This window comes from Sciurus carolinensis, chromosome 11, assembly GCF_902686445.1.
Source record: "Sciurus carolinensis chromosome 11, mSciCar1.2, whole genome shotgun sequence".
In the NCBI taxonomy this organism is placed as follows: domain Eukaryota; kingdom Metazoa; phylum Chordata; class Mammalia; order Rodentia; family Sciuridae; genus Sciurus; species Sciurus carolinensis.
In genome coordinates, this window is record NC_062223.1 from 96309117 (window position 1) to 96323964 (window position 14848).

The following is a 14848-nucleotide window of genomic DNA, read 5'->3' on the forward strand; positions in this document are numbered from 1 at the left end:
GGGTCTGATCATTAAGTTACTAACTATATTAACTCTGATTTAAGACTGTTCAAGGTTACTCCTCTTAATAGGCTGTGATATAAGGAAAAAAATTTCTCAATCTAGATTCTTCAGATGAAGTGTTGGCCAGCATTTACATTATATCAGTTTTCTATTGCCACAACAATACTGTATGACCTACAACTAGAAACCACAGCCCCCAGTAGACCATGGGTTTTGCTCCTGTCCTGAGTTGGTGGGTTGGCTGGGTGTTTCAGCTGATCTGCACAGGGCACCTTCATGAGTCTTGGATTAACCTAGGTATGGTAGAGTTGTGTGTATGTGTGTGTGTGTGTGTGTGTGTGTGTGTGTGTGTGTATGTGTGTGTGTATGAGAGAGAGAGAGAGATCTTCATCATTGATGTAAACATGACAGATTTGTTTAATTTTATTTTAGGAGTAGGCTAGTGGAAAAGGGAGCATTAGGAATTCTTGCCTCAAAAATTTAGAGTTTTATGGGACATTAAGACTCACCTGTGGATTTTTTTTTGGGGGGGTATTAACTTTATTCTATTTTTTGTATAACTTTAAGTACATAAAGATTATTTCTACAGGCCTTAGGGAATGGGCAGAAGTCACCGGACAATCTCTCCTCCCACCAAAAAAAAAAAAAAAAAGTTGCATATTTTGGTAAGTGTGTACCAGAGGGGAAAACTGAAATTTACGTTAGCAATGCTGTGCAAGATCCTTATGTAAATCAAGACTCCAAACCAGCCTGCAGGGGAGGTTTCAGTCCACTGCTCAGGGGTCTGGACAGGAGCCCTACATTGTTGAGCACAACAGGCAAAAGGAGGCAGCAAAGGTAGAAGACAGGCACCTAGCAGGGGAGGAGGAGGAGTGCCCCATTCCTTGGATGGCGTGATGTTTTTTCTTTTAAAGTTATCTCTGTAGGAATGTACTGAGCAGGAATCCCAGAGAAAGAAAGGGTACAAGACCCGTAGCACTGCTACTACAGCTGGGACCCTAGAACCTACTGTCTCATGATTGAGGCAGACCCAGGATGGAATGCAGAATAAAGGAATGCTTACAGGAAACAAAGTTTGCTTGCAATGCTAAATGGCCAGGCCTCAGCTGTTGGTTCAATGCAACCCTTGCCTCACGTGTTAACGGTGAAAAATTAGTCTGGTTAAAAGAACTATCAGGAATCACACCAACTTCTGCTACCTCCATGCTCCTTGTTAGAAAAAAAAAAAATAACTAGTGTGCACATTCTGATCTGTTAATTCCTGGGACTGTTTTATTCTTCCCAAAGAACTGTGCGTTGGAAGAATAACCTCCAAAAGTTGAAAGCTAAATTGTACCAGTCCAGGTCTGCAGTTCCTTAAGAATGGATTGGCAGTGTGGCTGAGCCAATATGGAGAAGCTGCACCTTCCTGCAGAAGATCAACTGACCTGCTCTCCCACTCCAAATCTCAGCCTGAGGTATATTTCAGTGAAGGCAGGTAGCTGGGGTTCTCAGAGCAGAGAAGCAGTTTAAGAGCAGAAAGGTAGAGGAAATCTAGAAAAGAACTGTCTTGATAACAGATTTATCCCACGGTGTGAAGGGAGAGGGTAAAGGACCCACTGGCACTTTGCTTATCCAACAATTTCTGTCACTGTGGTGACCAACTTCTGCCCATTCCATAGCGTCTTGAACTGCTCAGGGACTGGGAACTCATTAAAGTCACCACCTTCTGTAGGAATGAGAATATTCATCTCAGAAGATTTAGTACTGACTATCTCTCAATTCAAGGAATTCTTGCTCAGGTAAGCGTGGCAGCCATCTGTTTTTGTTTTTGTTTTTTTTTGGTTTTTTTTTTTTGCGGTGCTGGGGATTGAACCCAGGGCCTTGTGCTTGCGAGGCAGGCACTCTACCAACTGAACTATATCCCCAGCCCGCCATCTGTTTTGTTAATGGAAATGGTTGGCACTTTACCCATTACTTGAACTTTGACATTCCTGCTATTGATTATCTCCACAATGTCCACCTTGTCATCGAATACCAGACCAAGTTTCTTACAGTTGTCTACTGTAATAGAGTTAATTTTGCCCTTGATTTGCAATGTCGTGTTGACACACTTGTATATGTCAGTCACCTGTTTCAGTTCTGTGTCGTCAATCACCAGGTTGGAAACATTCTCTGGATTTCCCACTCTCCACTTCTTGCCCTCCAGTTCAAGGAGAGGTGACTCCTTTGTGGCTGGTTTGGGGATGGACTGGTCTGGGGTTTAGGTGCAGAAAATGGTTTGGGACTGCTTCATACTGGGCCACTCTGAGCCTTCAGGGCAGGGTTCTTGTGAGTCTTCACATCATCAGATATGTGTTTCAGGGCGTGTGTGATGCGCTCCCCCTGATTAATCTGTGCAAACAGTGCTGAGTGTGAAGCAGTCAGTCATCAGAGCCTGAACCGGTGGGGATTAGGGATGGAGGTAGGGGAGGAGGAGGACCAGATTCAGCAGAGGGTCCAGATGGCAGTTCACTCAGTTCTTTTGCCATAGGCCCCGTTTTGTTCCAGGCCAGTTCAGTGGTATGGAACTCCTTGATATAAGCCTAGCTCTGTCCATGTACTCTGTATGCTCTGACCCAGTCCACATGTTTCTTATCCACCTCTTTATGCTCCTTGAGGACTCAGTTTGTATAAAACATGGCAGCATCATTCATTTCTTTCACATAGGCACCAGGTTTGGGAGCCATAGCCACCCAACCCAGGGCTTGGATGCTTTCACTGACAGCAGACAGGTGATTGAACAACTCGCTGCCTCTATTCTTCTCCCGAAAAGTTATCACTTCTTGGATCTGCTCTGAGATGGGTGCCAAAACATCAGAAAGCTTATTACCAGCTGGCTGCTGCCACTGAGAGGCTGTAACCAGGAGAGCTCGCTCCAGCTTCAGACCAGGGTGGACCATCTCTGTGTGTTTCTGCACATCTCTTCCTATCTCTTTACTGATCTTCAAGCACTCTGCAACAGGACTGGCAAGCAGTGAGTCAAATGCTTGCACATATGGAGCTGCTCCTTTTGAAGGACTGTCTCCATACCCTAGGTGCATGTGGTATGGGATACTGCCTCCAGGTGGCCCACTGCCCTCTCCAATCTTTCTACCAAAGTTTGCATGTCAGCCATAATGTACCACCTTAAGAGTTCTGCCTCACCTCAGGACTGCGCTCAGTCGCTCTCCTTACCTGTGTTTAAAAATACCTCAAATGTGTGAGATTATGGAAGATGAGACATTTTTGGAAATTGACTTTCTTTTCAACCCACAAAAAGGGAAACACATGTTAGAAAGTTAATATATTAAAAACTGTAATTTGATCTTATAACTTTACCATACAGAAGGGTCCCTAAAAATAAAGAGGCAATAGTTTTAAGCTTTTCTGAGTCTTTAGAATCAGACTCACAGTATTATTTGGAGAAAATTTTTAGCCATTAAATTCATAGGTACTGATTTTATGAACTGATCTCTGAACCTTCCCCTCAGGGACTGTTTTAAGTCAAAGTGCCCATTTAGGACTGACAGGGGTGGGAGAATATACTTTTTTAAAATTAAAAAAGTTGCAAGTTAGCCAGAGAGGAAAGTTATCTAACCTCTTGTTTGGAGCACAGATTATTATTTTACTTTTTAGTAAAATGTCATGTAAATAGATAGTCATTTATACTACTAAGCAAGAAACTTGGGGTGAATTAAGGTAGTGAAGCTCAGTTAAAAAAAAAAAGTCAGTAAGCTCAGACTTCAAATTCTCACTGTGCCAATTATAAGTGCCAAATCTTGGGTTAGCAAAGTTCTCTAAGACTCAATTTACTCATCTATAAAATGAACATCATAATTTTTTATAAAGTTATTGTTAGGATTGAATGAGATCATACACATTAAAGGACAAGACACATACATGAACATGGTACTTTATTTTACTTTTAAAATTGGCTTAAAGTTATCCTTAAATTTGTGAAAACTGATGTCAAAAGACTGGATTTCTAATAAGGAAAGAACTTGTGAAAGTGCTGGGCTGTTGGCTGAATGTGCTCACAAGTGCCCTGTCCTCTATTTCTCCAAAGGGGCATATTATTGAAAAAGACAGACTCTTTTCAATAATGTGCAGCAGTAGTACTTCAACAATAAGCAGCAAGGAGCAGGTTTCTGCTGATCTCCTATTGGAGCTGGATGTTAGCATGAAGGAGAACCTCCTTCCTTTGGTGTGAATTTTAATGTGAATTAAGATAAAGTCAAGATTTTTCTCTGAAAACCTTGCACAAAATGTATCTCACCATCCTTATAGCTTTCCCAAAACCCATTTTCCATTTCTACATGGAAATTTTACCATAACTCCATGCTGCATATATATAATCTTCTACTTCCCATCAATTCTCCTTCCCACTTTGTTTCAGTGAACATTGCTACTTACTGGGCTTTCTTGTTTATCCATTCAAATTAATTACTGTACTACATGTGTAAATACATCAGTACACTTCATCTAATTCTCAAACAACCTTCTGAAGTAGGTACTGCTCCTCCAGACTATGGTGTGAAAAACAAGGTTCATAGAGATTAAATTACTTCCAAGGTCACAAATCTAGTAGAACAGGAAAGAAAAGGTGGTTTTGGATACAAACCCTGACTCCATGTTCAGTGCCCCTCCCCTTCTAATTATTATTTTGAATAATGAGTGATAATAATAAAGTTAATTTGCCTGTTGCTGGGATCACATTCTTTTTAATTTTAGGAATATTTTTATTAAAACAATTATTGGTACAAGTTAATGGAATTCACTATGATATTCCTATATAAGCACACATTGTGCATCAATCACTTCCATCCACAGTTCTTCTATTCTTGCTACGCCCACCCTCTGGCACTCTTCCCTTTCCTTAGTAGTAATCCCTCTTGTGAGGGGTTCTGCCACGTCCAGCATGAGCAAGGAAAAGGGTTTCAGTGGAGGTCTCTGCCGGCTGTTGATTACTCACTAAGAAATTTATTTATTTATTTATTTATTTTTAGTTTTTTTTAAATTTTAAATGTAAACAAATGGGATACATGTTGTTTCTGTTTGTACATGGAGTAACAGCATACCATTTGCATAATCATACATTTACATAGGGTAATGATGTTTGATTCATTCTGTTATTTTTTCCTTCCCCCCACCCATCCCACCCCTCTTTTCCCTCTATACAGTCCCTCCTTCCTCCATTCTTGCCCCCCTCCCACCCCCCATTATGTGTCATCATCCACTTATGAGAGAGATCATTTGTTCTTTGGTTTTTTGAGATTGGTTTATCTCACTTAGCAAGATATTCTCCAATTTCATCCATTTGCCTGCAAATGCCATAATTCTATCATTCTTTATAGCTGAGTAATATTCCATTGTATGTATATACCACAGTTTCTTTATCCATTCATCAATTGAAGGACGTCTAGGTTGGTTCCACAGTCTGGCTATTGTGAATTGAGCAGCTATGAACATTGATGTGGCTGCATCTCTGTAGTATGCTGATTTTAAGTCCTTTGGGTATAGGCCGAGGAGTGGGATAGCTGGGTCAAATGGTGGTTCCATTCCAAGTTTTCTAAGGAGTCTCCACACTGCTTTCCAGAGTGGCTGCACTAATTTGCAGCCCCACCAGCAATGTATGAGTGTACCTTCTTCCCCACATCCTCGCCAACACCTGTTGTTGCTTGTATTCTTGATAATCGCCATTCTAATTGGGGCAAGATGGAATCTTAGTGTAGTTTTGATTTGCATTTCTCTTATTACTAAAGATGGTGAACATTTTTTCATATGTTTGTTGATTGCTTATAGATCTTCTTCTGTGAAGTATCTGTTCATATCCTTAGCCCGTTTGTTGATTGGGTTATTTGTATTCTTGGTGTAGAGTTTTTTGAGTTCTTTATATATTCTGGAAATTAGTGCTCTATCTGAAGTATGAGTGGCAAAGATATTCTCCCACTCTGTAGGCTCTCTCTTCGCATTGCTGATAGTTTCCTTTGCTGAGAGAAAGTTATTTAGTTTGAATCTATCCCAGTTATTGATTCTTCCTTTTATTTCTTGTGCTATGGGAGTCCTGTTAAGGAAGTCTGATCCTAAGGCAATGAGTTGAAGATTTGGTCCTACTTTTTCTTCTATAAGATGCAGGGTCTCTGGTCTGATTTCAAGGTCCTTGATCCATTGTGAGTTGAGTTTTGTGTAGGGTGAGAGATAGGGGTTTAGTTTCATTCTGTTGCATATGGATTTCCAGTTTTCCCAGAACCATTTGTTGAAGAGGCTATCTTTTCTCCATTGCATATTTTTGGCACCTTTGTCTAGTATGAGAAAATTGTATTTATTTGGGTTTGTGTCTGTGTCCTCTATTCTGTACCATTGATCTTCCTGTCTATTTTGGTGCCAATACCATGCCGTTTTTGTTTCTATTGCTTTGTAGTAGAGTTGAAGTTCTGCTATTGCGATACCCCCTGTTTCATTCTTCCTGCTAAGGATTGCTTTAGCTATTCTGGGTTTCTTATTCTTCCAGATAAATTTCATGATTGCTTGCTCTATTTCTGTAAGGTACATCATTGGGATTAAGAAATTTATTTAGTAAAATTAACACAGGAGCTAATTATCCTTTTAAATGGAAGGGAGGTGTGACAGATTGAGTCATGCCAAGATCTGGCCTCTAACAAGATGGAGGAACCCACCTTCCCTTTATTTATAGCCATACAGATAAAGGGGGACCAGGAGGAACTTCTTCTGTGAGGAACGGATGGGGTGGAATTAGGGAAGCCACTTGCTTTAGCGGGTCATCTCAATAGAATTAGCATTTCCTCAGGCGGTGAGCCCCTTCTGCACAGTGTCCCCTACCCTAGGCTGTCTGAAACTGTCTCATGACTACTGTTCCTGGTTAGTCAGACTTCTGTGTCCCATGGCTCAGCCAAGCCTGATTCTGCTCGTCATGGATGGCTTCCCACACCCTCTTCTACTTCTAGGTCTACTCCCCTACCCCTTTTTTGTTAGTTTCTACAAGAAAAGAGAAAACATGTGATACTTGTCTTTTGTCTTTCTGTGTCTGGTTTATTTTGCTTAATATAATGTCCTACATTTCCATTCATTTTCCTATGTATTACAGAATTTCATTCTTCTTTAGAGTCAAATAATTGTGTGTGCATGTGTGTGTGTGTGTATGTGTGTTTATTCATTCACCTGTGGGTTTCTTATTTTATTTTTTATTTTTATTTTTTGGCACTAGGGATTGAAACCAGGCCCATTAACCACTGAACCACATTCCCAGCTGTTTTTATATTTTATTTTGAGACACGGTTTCACTAAATTGCTTACAGCCTACATTGGTCTGTTGACGGGCATCTAGGTTTATTCCATATCTTAGCTGTTGCAACTAGTATTGAAATAAACATTGGTATGCAGTTATCTCTTTGGTGTTCTGATCTTATTTCCTTTGGACATATACCCAGGAGTGGAATAGCTGGATTATATATTATTTCTAGCTTTAGTTTTTTTAAGGAACCTCCATACTGTTTTCCATAGGGGCTATCCTAACTTATATTCCCACCAACAGTATATAAGGGTTCATTTTTCTCCACATCTTCACTATTATTTGATTTTTTTAATAATAGTCATTCTAATTGGGCTGTGATGGTATCTCATTGTAGTTCTGATTTGCATTTCTCTGACTGCTAATGTTATAGAGCATTTTTCCATGTATTTATTGGCTATTTATATTTCTTCTTTTGAGAAGTGTTTATTTAGATCATTTACCCATATTTTAATTGGATTAGTTTTTGTTAAGTTTTTGAGTTCTTAATATATTCTGGATATTAACTTGCTATCAGATGAATAGCTGGCAAATATTTTCTCCCATTCAGTAGGTTGTCTCTTCACTCTGCCAACTATCTCCTTTGCTATGCAGAAGCTTTTTAATTTGATGAAATTCCATTTCTTAACCTTTTTTTTTGTTTCCTTTTAGAATCCTTTCCAGAAACTCATGACCTATACCAATATGTTGAGGTGCTTCACCTATGTTTTCTTCTAGCACTTGCAGAATTTCAGGTCTTATGTCAAGATCTGAGATTCATTCAAGTTGATTTTTGTTCAGGGTGAGAAATAGGGGTCTAGTTTCAATCTTTTGTACATGGATATTCAATTTTCCTAGCACAGTTTGTTAAAGAGGTTGTCTTTTCTCCCATATATGCTTTTTGGCAACTTTGTCAAGAACAGGTTGGTTGTAGATGAGAAGACTTGTTTCTGCATTCTCTAGTCTGTTCCAATGATTCATTTCTATTTTAATGCTCATGCTGTGTTAGGTTTTCTACTATGGCTCTGTGGCAATCTTGAAACAAGGTATTGTGATCCACTCAACTTTACTTGTATTGCTCAAGATTACTTTGGTTCTTTAGGGTCTTTTGTGCTTCCATCTGAATTTAAGAATTGTTTTTTTCTATTTCTGCGAAGACTATAATTGATAATTTTATAATAACTGCATAGAATCTGTGGATCATTTTGGGTAGTATGGACATTTAAACAATACTAATTCTTCCAATCCATGAACATGGATGGTCTTTCCACTTTTTTTAATTCTTCAATGTTTTGTAATTTCCATTATAGTGGCTTTTTACTCCCTTAGTTTTTTTCTAGGTATTTTATTTTCATGTGTGTGGCTAATATGAATGGGATTGCTTTCATGATTTCTTTCTTAGTAAATTTATTATTGGTATATAAAAAAACATTGATTTTTGTATGTTAATTTTATATCTTCAATTCACTGAATTGTTTATCAGTTCTAATGGTCTTTTGGTGGAGTCTTTAGGTTTTTCTTTATGTAGAATCATGTCATCTGCAAACACATAAATTGACCTCTTCCTTTTCTGTTTGGATGCCATTTATTTCTTTCTCTTGTCTAATTGCTCTGGCTAAAACTTTTAATATTTATATTGAATAAGAGTGGTAAGAATGGATACCCTTGTCTTGTTCTTGCTTTTAGAGGAGATGCTTTGGATTTTTTCCATTCAATATGATGTTGACTATGGGTTTAACATACATAGTCTTTATTGTGCTGAGGTATGATCCTTCTATACCTAATTTTTTCAGGGATTTTATCATGAAGGGATGAAATTTTATCAAATGTTTTTTCTGCATCTGTTTTTATCCTTAGTTATATTTACGTGGAGTATGATGTTTAGCAATTTGCATATGTTGAAACATCCATGCACCCCCAATGACACCAAATTGATCGTGAGCTAGATTATTTTTATAGGCAGTTGAATTTGATTTTCTAGTATTTTGTTGAGGATTTTTATACCTATGTTCATCATGGATATTGATCTATAGTTTTCATCATTTGTTGTGTTCTTGTCAGGTTTTGGTAACTAATTCTGGCTGCATTGAATGAGTTTGGAAGGGTACCGTTCCTTTCGATTCTATGAAATGAATCAAATTCTATGAAATTCATACCAAAGAAGCTTGGTAAAATTCAGCAGAGAAGCCATCTGACCTTGGACTTTCTTTTGTTGATAGAATTTTTACTATTGATTCAGTATCATTACTTGTTATTAGTCTACTCAGGTGTTTTGCATCCTCTTAGTTCAGTTTTGGTAGATCATATGTATTCAGAAACTTGTCCACTTCTTCTAGATTTTCCAACTTGTTAGTATATAGTTTTTCAAGTTTTTCAAGATAATGCATGTGATCCCTTGAATTTCTTTGGTATCAGTAGTAATATCTCACTTATCACCTGTAATTTTATTTTATTTTTTTGTTTTTGGTTAATCTAGCTAAAGGTTTATCACTTTTTAAAATTTTTTTCAAAGAACCAACTTTGATTGATTTTTTTAACCATTTTTTTAGTTGTTCTAATTAGTTATACATGACAGTAGAATGCATTTTGACACATTGTACACAAATGGAGCATAACTTCTCATTCCTCTGGCTATACATGATGCTGAGTCACACCAGTAGTGTAATCATACATGTATATAGGTAATAATGTCTGTCTCATTCTACAGTCCTTCCCAGCCCCACTGCCCCACCCCTCCCCTCACTCCCCTCTGCACAATCCAAAGTTCCTTCATTCTTCCCTATCCCCCCTGCCCCCCACAACACTATGGATCAGCATCCACTTATTAGAGGAAGCATTCGCCCTTTGGTTTTTTGGGATTGGCTTATTTCACTTAGCATGATATTCTCTAGTTCCATCCATTACCTGTAAATGCCATAATTTTATTCTTCTTTAAGATTGAGTAATATTCCATTTTGTATAGCTACCACCTTTTCTTTATCCATTCATCTGTTGAAGGGCACCTAGGTTGGTTCCATAATTTGCTAATGTGAATTGAACTGCTATAGTGATGTGACTGTGTCACTGTAGTATGCTGATTTTAAGTCCTTTGGGTATAAACCAGGGAATGGGAGAGTTGGGTCAAATGGTGATTCTATTTCAAGTTTTCTTAGGAATCTCTATACTGCTTTCCATAGTGATTGCACCTATCTGCAGTCCCATCAGCAATGTATGAGTGTACCTTTTTCCCCACATCCTTGCCAAAACTTATTTTTGCTTGTATTCTTGATTATTGCCATTCTGACTAGAGTGAGATGAAATTTTAGAGTAGTTTTGATTTGCATTTCTCTAATTACTAGAGATGATGAACATTTTTTTCATATATTTGTTAACTGACTGTATTTCTTCTTCTGTGAAGTGTCTGTTCAGTTCCTTAGTGCATTTATTGATTAGGTTGTTTTGTTGGTGTTAAGTTTTTTGAGTTCTTTATAAATTCTGGAGATTAGTGCTCTGAGGTGCCTGTGGTAAAGATTTTTTCACAATCTGTAGGCTCTCTCTTCACATTATTGATTGTTTCCTTTGCTGAGAAGAAGCTTTTTAGTTTGAATCCATCCCATTTATTTATTCTTAATTTTACTTCTTGTGCTTTAGGGGTCTTGTTAAGGAAGTCAGGTCCTAAGAGGACATAATGAAAATTTGAGCCTACTTTTTCTTCTATTAGGCACAGGGTCTGTGTCCTAGTGCCTAATTCTTTGATTCAATTTGAGTTGAGTTTTGTGCAGGTTGAGAGATAGAGGTTTAATTTCATTTTGTTATATATGGATTTCCAGTTTTCTGAGCACCATTTTTTGAATGGGCTATATTTTTCCAATGTATGTTTTTGGCACCTTTGTCTAATATTAGATAACTAAATTTATGTGAGTTTGCCTCTGTGTCTTCTATTCTGTACCATTGGTCTACATGTCTATTTTGGTGCCAATACCATGCTGTTTTTGTTACTATTGCTCTGTAGTATAGTTTAAGGTCTGGTATTGTGATGCTTCCTGCTTCACCCTTCTTGCTAAGGATTACTTTGGCTATTCTAGGTCTCTTATTTTTCCAAATGAATCCCATGTTTCCTTTTGCTAGTTCTATGAAGACTGTCACTGGGATTTTAATAGGAATTGCATTAAATCTGTACAACATATCATATACTATGATATGTGAACTATATCATTCCATGCTGTCCTAGTGTGTAGAATTTCTTTTGAGAAATCTTCTATTAGTCTAATGGAGTTGCCCTTAGTGACTAGGCAATTTTGCAGATTTTAAAATTCTTTGTCCTGTACTTTAGACAGCTTGACTATAATATATCATAGGAAGAATCTCTTCTGAACATGTCTATTTGGGGTTCTATAAGCCTTGTGAACCTGGCTGTCCATGTCTTTCCCAAGATTAGAGAAGTTTTCTGGTATTATTTCATTGAATAGATTTTCTATACTCTTAATTGTCATTTCCTTTCCTTCGGGTATACCAGTGATGCCAACATTTGATCTTTTAATGGTGTCCCAAAGATCTTGTATTTTCTCTTCTTTATTTATGTATTCTGTCTGTCTGAATGTGCTATTTTGAAAGATCTTTAAATTTCATTGTTCTTTCTTCTGTGTCATCTTTTCTGTTGTTGAGACTTTTAATTGAATTTTTATCTGGCTTATGCATTCCGTTCCCAAGATTTCTGAATTTTTTTTTTTATAAAATCTCTTATCTTTTTGCTGACTTTCTCATTCATGTCTTATATTCTCTTCTGAATTTTACTTAAGTGATCTGTATACACTTGGATAGTTACAGGGCGCAACTTAAGAAGGGACCAATTACCACTGAGAAACCCAAATTTGAGAGTCTTTATTAGCTGGTCAGCTGTCTCACACAATGCCCCAAAAAATGGCTATTGAGAGAACAGCCCCAACCATAGAATTGCAGGGGTTTTTATACCATAAGTCAGTACATCAGTCATAGGTGTCTGTTGCTATGATTCAAAATTATAAACTAACATGAGATCTAAAATCATAAGCAGAAGGGGAAATGGGTCAAGATGATCTTACTTAGGTACAAATTAAATAATGGTTACTAACATCTAGACAATCACTTGACATCACTGATGACATAGTACATTGTTTAGGAAAAAATAGAAATCAAAAAGAGAACAATTTTTCATTATACAAGAATTGCTATTTTGTGTTGCTAAACACATTATGATAAGAAACTGTTGATGGGTACAGAGGTGGGGTGTTCCCATGGGAGAAGTATTTCCTACATAACATGGAGTCTTAAGGTAAAATGGAGTCTGTTTAATCATTGCATATATAGCCTTGCCTATAACGTTTCCATGGAGTCAAATATGTCAAACTGTTACAGGATGTCATTGAACTTTTTAAAAATCATTCTTTCGAATTCATTTTTATTCACTTTGATATCTTTGGAATCTGTTACTACAGTTATGATCTTTAAAAGGTGTTATATTGCCTTAGTTTTTCATATTTCTTGTGTTTCTACGTTGAGATTTGCACATCTGATGGAATGGATGGTGTTATGATTTAGATGTGGTATCACCCAAAAGCTGACTTGTAAGACAATGCAAGAAAGTTTGGAGGGGAAATGATGAGTGGATTGATCTCTGATGGGATTAACTGAGTGGTAACTGGAAGCAGGCAGAGTATGGCTGGAGGAAGTGATTAATTGCGGGTGTGCCTATGGGGTATATATATTTGTATCTGGAGAGTGGAATCTCTCTCTGTTTCTTGATCAACATGTGAGCTGCTTTCCTCCGCCAAACTCTTCCGCCATGATGCCCTCAGGAATGGAGCCTACTGTCTATGGATTGAGACCTCTGAAACTGTGAGCCCCTAAATAAACTTTTCCTCTTCTACAATTGTTCTGGTTGGGTCTTTCAGTCACAGCACCAAAAAAGTCAACTGAAACAGATGGCTCTATCACTTATGGGATGACCTTTCTAGTGACTTTCTCATAAAGATGTGTCTTGGGTATCAGTTTGTTGTGAAATGTTGAGTTTATTTCCAGTTGTATTCCAGTAGCTTCTTTGGCTGTGATAGTGAGTTTGTCACAGTGCATACCATAGTGGAGTCAGAGAGATTCACTATCTCTATAACAGTTTGGATACTTTAGTTGTGAAGGTGAGTAGGCTGTAGACAACAGTGTGTGGAGTGCACAATGGGAGTTGTCTGTTGGGTGATGTGGGTTTTCTCAAGCACTGCTGATACTGTCTCTGTTACTTGGGTAGATATCTGGTACTGGTTGAAGCACTTATCCTGATTAGACACTAGTGTGGATCCAGGTGCTTCCTAGGAAGCAGTGGCTGGTGGTATCACAATGTCCCCTTTGTGGTACTCACAGCCAGTCTTCTCAATAGTGCATGATTGGACAAGGGGCAATTGATGCAGGGGATCTATTATGCAAGTATAGTAGCAGCAAAAGTGTGTTATTACTCTCTGCTGCTACTTTGGACTTGCCTCCCCAGGATTAGGACCGCAGGACTCCTCCTTCCATTATGTGCATAGTTGGGACTTGGGCTTTACTTTCCCAAGTTCTCCAAACCATAGTGTCACCAATGATCAAGTAGTGGTAATTCATGGCTAGAGCCCAGTGAAATTCTTCTCAGCTGAGGCACTTACAGGAATGAATGAGAGCAGAATAGCTGGTGCCCCTCACATTTTCTCTGAAACTTCTTAGGCTGCATGCCCCAGGTGCAGGGTAATGGCTTGTGGTTTTTCTCCCTGTAATTTTTTTCAGTTGCAGTACCCACTAGGGATGGGGCCAAGAGTGGGTCACATCTAGAGCTGAGAAAAATTCCCCTTGGCAGAGGTACCTGTGGGAGTGAGTGAGGAAAAGAAAATGGCCAGCACCAGGCAAATTACCTCTGAATCCTCTCAGGCTTTGTGTCCTGGGGGTGGTCAATGGTTGAGACCCCCTTGATTTTCTTAGTAGTAGTGCCTGGCAGGGATCAAGTGGGAGTGGGTCATGTCTGGAGACACAAAATTTCTCTCAGTTGAGTGAAGAGTAGAATGTGACCATATAGGGCTAGGTTTCTCTCCAGACCTTCCTAGAATGTGCCCTGGGGGCAGGACTATCCCTAGAGCTGCGGTGGTGTTGCTCCAGAGGGACCCATCACACCTCTCTGGGTGGGCAGAACAAACAGTGGAACCTCAGTTCTTTCTCTGAAACCACAAGCAACTGGCCATACCTCGGTCTCAAAGGCAGGTTCCCTGAACCCATAGTTCTTGAGGGCAGCATCTACTACTCCCTTCCGTGTCACACCACCCATCCCCCAGAGCAGCACTCCACTGAGCTAGCTATCAGTTGAGTCACTGCAGTGCTAGGTCTGAGGGATCCCAGAGGTGGGAATTCGCAGGGGTTTCTGATCACTGGAGCAGCCCAAATCCAGACAAGAGTTTCCTTCTTAAAATGGCTTCTGGTTATAGCCCTCTGGAAGTCCTCTGGGAGGCGAAAGTGAATTCCTTTTCCCAAGTCAGATGACTGCAGATTTCAGGCATTCTACGTATTAAGCCTGTGAGTCTATAAAGG

At 38.8% G+C, this 14848-nt stretch overlaps 1 pseudogene; it reads right to left on the reverse strand.

Annotated features, from left to right (window-relative positions):
* Positions 1–1613: 1613 nt before the first annotated feature.
* Positions 1614–3139, reverse strand: LOC124960358 (adenylyl cyclase-associated protein 1-like; annotated as a pseudogene).
* Positions 3140–14848: the final 11709 nt, after the last annotated feature.